Here is a 9,412-nt window from a genome sequence, read left to right as displayed (position 1 = left end):
GAAGTTTGACTTCGGTAAATCACAGCCTCTGTTAAACATTTAGGTGACTAACAACACTCAGGACATGTAAAAAATGGCAAATATTCTCAAACATCCCCTGATCTTCAACTCCCAAGAGGGCAAGGAAAAATTCAAAACTCCAGCTCGGGGAAATGAGAAACCTTGAGAAGAGACGACAGATGGGAGAGTCCCTCTTCCAGGATGACCAGGCTGCAATGGACGCAGAGAGCACACATAGTACAAACAGTGTAGACAAAACACATAAATGTGTGGAGAGCAGGATGTTATTGCACAGTAATGACTCTGAGACTCTAAGAGTGGTGTGAGTTCATCAGAGCAACAGCCTGGGGGAAGAAGCTGTCTCTGTGTCTGCTGGTTTTGGCATACAGAGCTCTATAACGCCGTCCGGAGGGGAGTAGTTCAAACAGACTGCAACCTGGGTGAGAAGGGTCTGTAGAGATGTTACTTGCACGTTTCCTGGTCTTGGACAGGTACAAGTCTTGGATAGATGGGAGGTTGATTCCAATTATCTTTTCTGCAGTCCTGATTGTCCATTGCAGTCTGTGCTTGTCTTGTTTGGAGGCCGATCCAAACCAGACAGTGACAGAGGTGCAGAGGACAGACTGGATGATGGCAGTGTAGATGGTCTTCAGCTGCTCCCTTGGCAGGTTGAACTTCTTGAGCTGTCTCAGGAAGTACAGCCTCTGCTGGGCCTTCTTCCGGACAGAGTCTATGTGGCCGGTCCATTTCAGGTCCCGAAAGATAGTAGTCCCCAGGAACTTGAAGGTGTCTGTGGAGAGAATAGTATTACTGCGAATAGTGAGGGGTGAAAATGGTGAAGGGTCTCACCTGAAGTCCACTGTCAACTCCACGGTCTTGAGCAGGTTCAGATCCAGGTGGTTTTGGCTGTACCAGTGGACCAGCCGCTCCACCTCCTGTCTGTACGCAGTCTCATCACCGTCCTGGATCATTCCGATGAGAGTGGTGTCGTCTGCATACTTCAGGAGCTTCACAGGAGAGTAACCTGAGGAGAAATCATTAGTGTAGACAGAGAAGAGCAGTGGGGAGAGGACGCACCCCTGAGGGGCTCCAATATTGGTGGTCCGGGTGTCAGATGTGATGCTCCCCAGCCTCACACGCTGTCTCCTGTTGGTCAGGAAGCTGGTGATCCACTGACAGGTGGAGGCAGGCACCGCGAGCTGGATGAGCTTCTGTTGGAGGATGTCAGGAGCGATGGTGTTGAACGCCGAGCTGAAGTCCACAAACAGGATCCTGGCGTACGTTCCTGGGGTGTCCAGGTGGTGCAGGATGTAGTGCAGTCCCATGTTGACCGCATCATCCACCGACCTGTTTGCCCGGTAGGCAAACTGGAGGAGGTCAAGCAGGGGGCCCGTGACATCCTTCAGGTGGTTCAGCACTAACCTCTCGAAAGATTTCATGAACACAGATGTCAGTGCGACAGGTCTATAGTCATTCAAACCTGTGATGGCGGGCTTCTTGGCCACTGGAACGATGGTGGAGCTCTTGAAGCACGAGGGCACCTCACACAGCTCCAGGGAATGGTTGAAGATCCATGCAAAGGTGGGTGCCAGCTGCTCAGCACAGACTTTCAAGCAGAAAGGTGACACGCCGTCTGGGCCCGGTGCCTTCCTGATCTTTTGTCTCCGGAACATCTGGCGCAATTTCTCCTCGCGGATCTAGAGTGCGGGCGCGGCCTCTGCAAGAGAGAGAGTGGGTGACAACGGTGATGGAGGTGTGGACAGAGCAGTTGTGGGGGGAAGTGAGTATGTAGATTGTGCTGCAGGAGGTCCCCGTTGTGTAGGAGGACCAATCAAACCTGCAGTAGAACCTGTTTAGCTGGTTAGCAAGCCTTGGACTCTCCACAGGACGGGGGGTTCGTTTCTTGAAGCCCGTGATGCTCTGCAGACCTTTCCACACTGTTGAGGGATCAGGATTGACAGAGAGGTGTCTCTCCAGGCTCTCCCCGTAACACCTCCTGGCTTTTCTGACCTCTCGATTCAGTGTGTTTCTGGTCTGCTTGAACAGGTCCCGGTCGCCACTCCTGTAGGCCTCCTCCTTGACTTTACGCAGCCTCCTGAGGTTCGGTGTAAACCAAGGTTTGTCGTTGTTGTACGTATGTGCAGAAGGTCTTTGTCTGCACACACAGATCCTCACAAAAACTGATGTATGAAGTGACAGTGTCAGTGAGTTCATGCAGGTCTGAAGTTGCAGCTTCAAAAACTCCCCAATCGGTGCAGTCAAAGCAGGCTTGGAGGTCCTGCCTTGACTCAACTGTCCACTTCCTCACAGTCCTCACCACAGGCTTAGAAGGTTTTAGTTTCTGCCTGTAGGTCGGGATCAGATGAACTAGACAGTGGTCTGAGAGTCCTAAAGCTGCACGAGCCACAGAGTGGTATGCATCCTTAATTACGGTGTAGCAGTGGTCCAGTGTCTCTGCCCCTCTGGTAGGACACGTTATGTGCTGTCTGTATCTGGGGAGATCGTGTGCGAGGTTTGCGTTTCAAACTGGAACGACGTAAATGTGAAATGTTGAATCTGCCATTTAAAATGAATGGGGAAAAATTTCCGGAAATTTGTGAATTCTGTGAAAAGGGATTTTTTTTTTAAATGAAAGGTATGTAAGCAACGGTGTGATGAATATTTGGAATAAGTTAAAAGTGGAACAGAGTGAATCGGTTGAAGTATGTGGAACTGGTAAAGCGTCAAAGAAGTGGGAGGAATTCGCCTTCACACAATAATAAAGAACAGGAATAACAGTAGTGTGAAGGCGTTTTCCTTCACACTAATTAGTTGGTCATTATGTTTATAATTGATTCATCATTTAGTGGCCCTGCTTCATTTAAAATTGGCTATATACTGCTAATTTCATCTTCTCGCTTCGCTTTTAAGTAGCTACGAGGTTCAGGTGCACGATAAATATCGCATTAATCTCCCTATTGCGCTATTCGGCATCCGTATCTCATTTGTCAGACTTACATGGTCGGTATTGTAGGTAATTAGATTACTTAAACCACTTAACTTTAATCTCTTAGCAGGCAGGAGCAGAAAGTCAGAATGGGGACAGGTGGCCTCTCCTTCATTACACTCAGCTTCCTCTTTCTCGCCGTTGGCAAACTAACCCTTGCCAGGGAGGAGGAAGACCGGGAGCAAAACGTCTCACTGCCACAAAGTGGGCGAGCCAGAGAGGAGAAGGAAGCCTGCCGCCGCCGCTGGCAGCATGGGAGCGTCTCACAGCAAAAAGGTTGGTCGCTTCTTCCCTTCCCTTAGCTGAGCTTGGCGCTTGCATTCAGCAAACAAGAACAGCAAGAACAAGACGGGGCCGCTCACCCAACCGAGCATGTTGATGACCTTTCTGTACAATGCAATGCTGATGCTCGGGTCAGCTTCATCAAGGTTTGTTTTCCTTTAAAACGCTCGTCTATTATGTTGTCAGCGGTTGTCAAACTTTTTCATTTCAAGTTTGATTCCCTAAAAGTTGGATTGGACATTGTCAAATCGTTCTGTGCAGTTTCAACATCAACGCACTTCAAATAGCGGTTGCATTGGAATGGATTGCACAAAGACACGCCCGGACTGACCATCGAGAGAACCGGGAGTATTCCCGAAGCGCCTAGGATTGGCCTGCTGGCCTGCGTCGCTGTTTTTTTTTGGGGGGGGGGGGGGGGGGGGGTTTCTTATTTTAAGTCTGCCAGTGCGGCAGCGCGCCTATCAGAGAGATACCGTTTTTTTCCGTGTATAGTGCGCAATATTTTACTAATTTATTGTCCTAAAATCTGGGGTGCGTATTATACATGGGTACAAAGAAAAAATAATTTTTATTTTTTTTTTTAAATTTTTTTTTTTTTTTTTTTTTTTTAAATAAAGTCATGGTACAACAAAACCAACAACAGGACTGACCGACAAAGTCGTGGAACAAAAAGACAGGGTGACATTACCAAAGACAGGAACAGAATGACAGTAACACATGCAATGATCCAACGGTGAGCGAGGGGCAGACAGGACTTAAATACAAAACACGTTACATCGATTGAGGTGACACAGGAAGAGCGGGGTGACACGAACAGAAACTATGGCAACCTAGACACATAGCAAAACTGGGGACAAGACATGACAAATCTCCCCCGAAATAAAACTCACCTTTCTTCTTGTTTGTTGTCAATCGCGCATCGCATTCAGCCATCCTGCCCAACACACTTAGTAAAATTCATAATTGACGACACATCGTTTGATGCGATGGTGCAATCCTCGATGGTGTGTTATTGTCAAATATTGTTTGTTTTTTAATCTCCATCGCGGACCGGACGTCATACGGAGGCCGCCATTACAGATGCGCAGAACGGTTGCGCAAGACACGTCAGCTATATAAAGAGCGAGAGTTCAGTTCTCCACCTATTAGTTTCAATTCACAGTTTAATTAGCAGTTTCAATCAGCAAATAACAAAATGCGTATTACAGGTAATATTTTATTTCACAACACTTTGCCTTGTTCCTTTCGTCTCTGCTGTTCATTTCAAACACGCTCCATACGACCGCAATGCCCTTGTATCAGACGCTCGCTCGATCACCTGCTAGTTTGCCGTCTGTCACAATGTACCCTACACAAATCCGAAACATTTGTTGCGGCTCCGAGTCACGACGAGGGGCAAGTTTTGGTTTCCAAGGGTGGTTTTATTCCTCTTCAACGTCTCTCCCATACAGAGCCGCCGTGTGCGCACGGAGCGCGGTGGTGCGTTTAGGGGCAGTCGGAGAAATCAACGCCAACAAAAAAAATGACATCCAGCCTAGTTAAGACCATACCAAAGACTTTAAAAATGGGACCCATTGCCTCCCTGCGTGTGTGACGATCTTTGGGACTTAAAAAAAAAAAAAAAAAAAATTAAAAAAAAAATTTAAAAAAAATTTAAAAAAAATTCATAAAAATTGGGTGCGTATTATACATGGGTACAAGCTTTTTTCCAGCATCAGCATGCCATTGTTAGGGGTGCGTACTATACATGGGGGCGCACTATACACGGAAAAAAACGGTAGGTCAGGCCACTCAGGCCAGGAGCATGTGAGGAGGGAAAGACAATTGGTTTATATCAATTAACACCCGCCCCCACAGGCCGTATCAACCACACAGAGCGCGTGTGGATCGAAGGGGAGTGTTACTACGTCAGGTGCTGTCTGCTGTAGCTAGCGAGCGGTGCAAGTGAGGATAATGGACTTCAAACGTGGTAAAAAGAAGAGGAAAGGCGGTGCGGAGAGGGACAAAAAAGAAGGCCCTGCAGGAGGACGCGGCAAAATGCAGAAAAGTTACGGATTCGTCCTGTCGTGTTTCAAAGCTGCCACCATCGTACCTGTGCCGAAGAAACCTGCTCCGTCCTGCTTCAATGACTACCGCCCCGTGGCACTTACGCCCATCATCATGAAGTGCTTTGAGCGGCTTGTCATGGAGCACATCCGTTCCGTTCTCCCCCCCACCATTGACCCCTTCCAGTTTGCGTACCGAGCCAAGCGGTCCTCTGAGGATGCCATCTGCTCTGCCCTCCACTCGGCCCTCACCCACCTGGAGAGAAGGAACTCGTATGTGAGATTGCTGTTTGTGGACTTCAGTTCTGCCTTCAACACCATTGTGCCACAACGCCTCATCAGCAAACTTGACACGCTGGGCCTCAGTACCTACCTCTGCAACTGGCTACTGGACTTCCTCTGTCAGAGGCCACAGGTAGTACGTGATGGCGACAAAATCTCCGCCAGCATCACGCTGAGGACGGGGGCCCCCCAAGGCTGTGTGCTCAGTCCGCTGCTCTTCACCCTCCTGACGCATGACTGCACTGCAACCTACAGCGACAACCTCAAACTATCTCCTATAGAATGATCGGAACTGACTAAAGTTCGATCTAACACATCGGTACTGCTTACTTATGTTTCCCTTCTATATCTATCCGTAAATCTACTCGCAACATTAACGGAGCAGCCTATTTTGAGATGAAATAGCCTCGTGCGTATAGCGGCTATCATTATAGCATTAGCCACCCGCAAACTCCTATGAGCCTCAGCTCGCAGACTCCCATGAGCCTCAGCAAAGTGTTGTGGCAGCCCCCTGTAAACAATCACGTTTCTCAAACACTCTCCCATAAAAGTGATTGGAACCGACTAAAGACTGATTTAACACATGCTGCTTATTTATGATTCCGTTGGATATTGATCCTTAAATGTACTGTAATGTAAATGTATTCAGTGACGCCTCCTGACCACGGTTGCCGTAATGCTGGGAAGCGATGCGACCTTGTAATTTACTAGTCGTACTAAAATGTACTGAAACATTTTGGCAGAGCGCTGTGCACAACCAGTATGGATCAACAAATTCAATTGATCCATATATAAGGCGCTCTGCATTATAAGGCGCACTGTGGTTTTTTGAGTAAATTTTAAGTTTTTAAGTGCGCCTAATAGTGCAGAAAATACGGTAGCCGCTGTTCTAGTGTTAAGAACACCAGTGAGATGCAGGTATTGCATACTACATAAAGAAAATGTACATATTATCGGCCATTTCAGTGCCCCTTGGCGATCGAACAAAAAGTGTTCTCTATTAATCGCCCACCCCCCCTGTTGGACATGAACCTTCTCTGATTATCGCTCTCTAATACGGTATTTAATAGGGGTGTAAATCGCGGGTTTTGTCACGATACGATATAATATCGATATAAAGAACTACGATACGATATTTGCCGATATCTTAAAGCCTGCTGCGATTCATTCACGATATATCGCGATATAGTGCTCTACGATCGATTTTTTTTTTTTTTAATAAAAAAGATAGAACAATATCCTGATTTATAACAATTCATACGCAAAATCAACAAGGTACTGCAAACTCTTTATTTAGGAAATTACAAGAGTATTGTAGTATACAAATTGCTTACTTTGACACTGAACTTCGATGTCGTGTTTTTTCTTTAAATATGGGGCGAGATTTCTGCTCCCTGAATATTTGATCACCGCATGGCAGGATTTACAAACTGCACGTGTCTTGTCCGTTGAGCCATCTTTTCTTTGGAATCCAAAGTGCTTCCAAACGAATGACTTGGAGCCCAAAGGGGAGCAAATTTCCTCGTCTTTTTAGACACTAGCCATAGCACCAGCCCAGGAACCGCGTACTAGTTGTCGCCTCCCCTTTCACATGCGTGCTCTGCTCACAACACAACAACGCCGGGCGCACTGCTCCCGGAAAGAGGAAGCAAGCAACAATGAACTGGATTTCAAAATAAAGTCGCGTCTAATGTCCGAGGTCAAACACGGCGATATAAATCGATGTTTACCTTTAGCATCGATGCCAATAAATCGTAGAGCATTATATCGATTAATCGATGTGTATCGATGTATCGTTACACCCCTAGTATTTAACCATATCATTCTTTTGATATTGATTAAATGTGTTCTTGTTGATAGTATAATTATTATGCTGGTTGTTCTGACACTCCCAGCAGATGCAGAGTCATCGGCATCGGCATCACAGTCTCGAAAGACCATAGATTTCTTGTGTCTGGAGGTTAGGTGTTCTTTGCACAGCGTCTGCTGTGGCTGGTGAACCTCTCCAGTGCGCAAGAAGCCTGGGCAAGTTTTATGGAAGCCTTGAGTTCTCCAGGCATCAAGGCTTCCCTCTCGGCCTTCCTGTTGTCATCCAAAGGAACGGTGAACCGATACATTTGGCATCAGGTTGGCTGCAGGAGTTGCCAGAACAATGCTTTTTTAAAGCATGAGTCTGCCTAACGGAGTCCGAGCCGGGTGTCCTGTCGGGGTTTGCTCCCTTATCCTTTTCGTTCCAGACGATACCCAGAAGGCAGCAGGGGTGCTATTTCCCTCATAGCTGGGACAGTGGTTAGCGGGCGCCAGGACATCCACACGCCGGTGGGCCTGTACGTCACGCCTAGGGGCCCACTGTTGCTCCCCCGACCGATCCCCTGCAATTTGGCCTGGAGCCGTGAGGCACCCAGTTACCATGTGTGGCCACGAGGAGGCATGCAGAAGTCTTGACGGTGGATAGGCTATGTAACGGCTGAGGAGACTTACGCACTCGGCTCCTCTTTTCGCCCCCGGAAACAGGGGGCTAGCCGGCGGCAGTAGCTGAAAGCAGAAGGTAGCAAGCAGGAAGAAGCATGCAACATGCACTAACTACGAGGACTACTACTCCAACACCACTGCACTTCGCATCACAACGCCCTGTGTGCAAGCACACACACACACACAGCAGATGCAGAGTATACTGGCAAGACAAGTCCAGGGAGACAGCAAGACAGTGGAAGGAAAAGGCCAACTCAGGACACAGACAGACAGTCAGACTCAGAGAGACCTTTTGATTATTTTGCTCGCCCTCATTCTAGAGATTTTGATTTGTTTTTCCGGTACCACCCACAACAAAATCCAAAGAATGATTGTGTGCACGTGTGTGCACACAAATCAGTTTTGCTTGTGCCCATGCATTTAAGTGTGGGTGTGAACATGCACGTGTGGCCAAGGCCAGGGTGGCCTGGTTACATAACTGACTCCTGGCCTGAAAAAATCTCCCAGTCCGGCCCTGGGACAAAAAGTATATTTATTTTAAAAACAAACCTTCATAGAAATGACCTGTATTGAACGTCAAATTTAGTACCGTATTGGGCCGACTATACGACGGTGTTTTTTGCATTGAAATAAGACTGAGAAAGTGGGGGTCGTTTTACATTCGGGGTCTAGACATTATACCCATTCACAACGCTAGATGGCGCCAGATATCTTTAATGCGAATGCTGAACTTAATTCCCCAGGCCAAAGCGAAACCCTGTCATGAAGAATAAAAATAAAAATAAAAATAGCGGTAGCACGAAGAAGAAAAATAAAAAATAGCGGTAAGAAAGAAAAGAGAAGAAAATGTGTTTTTGCACGTATTACCGTTTTTTTCCATGTATAATGCGCCCCCATGTATAATACGCACCCTAAAAATGGCATGTTGATGCTGGAAAAAAGCCTGTACCAATGTATAATACGCACCGAAATTTTGACTCCTACTTAAGTCCGTGAACGTAAAATTATTTCAGAAAAAAGATCATCTTTGGGAACAACCGGATGTTATTCTGCCGGTCAGTATCACTGCGCATGCGCTAGCATACTCAATAGCGAAGAAATGTTTTGGATTTGTGTAGGGTACATTCTGACAGCATACGAGCAGGTGATCTAGCAAGCGTCTGATACGAGACCATTGTGTTCGTATGGAGCATGTTTGAAGTGAACAGCATAGAAGAAAGCGCATCTGCAATGGCGGCCTCCGTATGATATCCGGATTTAAAAAATAAAAATAAAAAATAAAAAATGTTTTGTTTTTTTGTACCCATGTATAATGCGCACCCCAGATTTTAGGACAATAAATTAG

This window comes from Syngnathus typhle, linkage group LG11 (assembly GCF_033458585.1).
Source record: "Syngnathus typhle isolate RoL2023-S1 ecotype Sweden linkage group LG11, RoL_Styp_1.0, whole genome shotgun sequence".
Classification (NCBI taxonomy): domain Eukaryota; kingdom Metazoa; phylum Chordata; class Actinopteri; order Syngnathiformes; family Syngnathidae; genus Syngnathus; species Syngnathus typhle.
The sequence above is the reverse complement of the archived record's forward strand: the minus strand, read 5'-3'. Positions refer to the sequence as shown.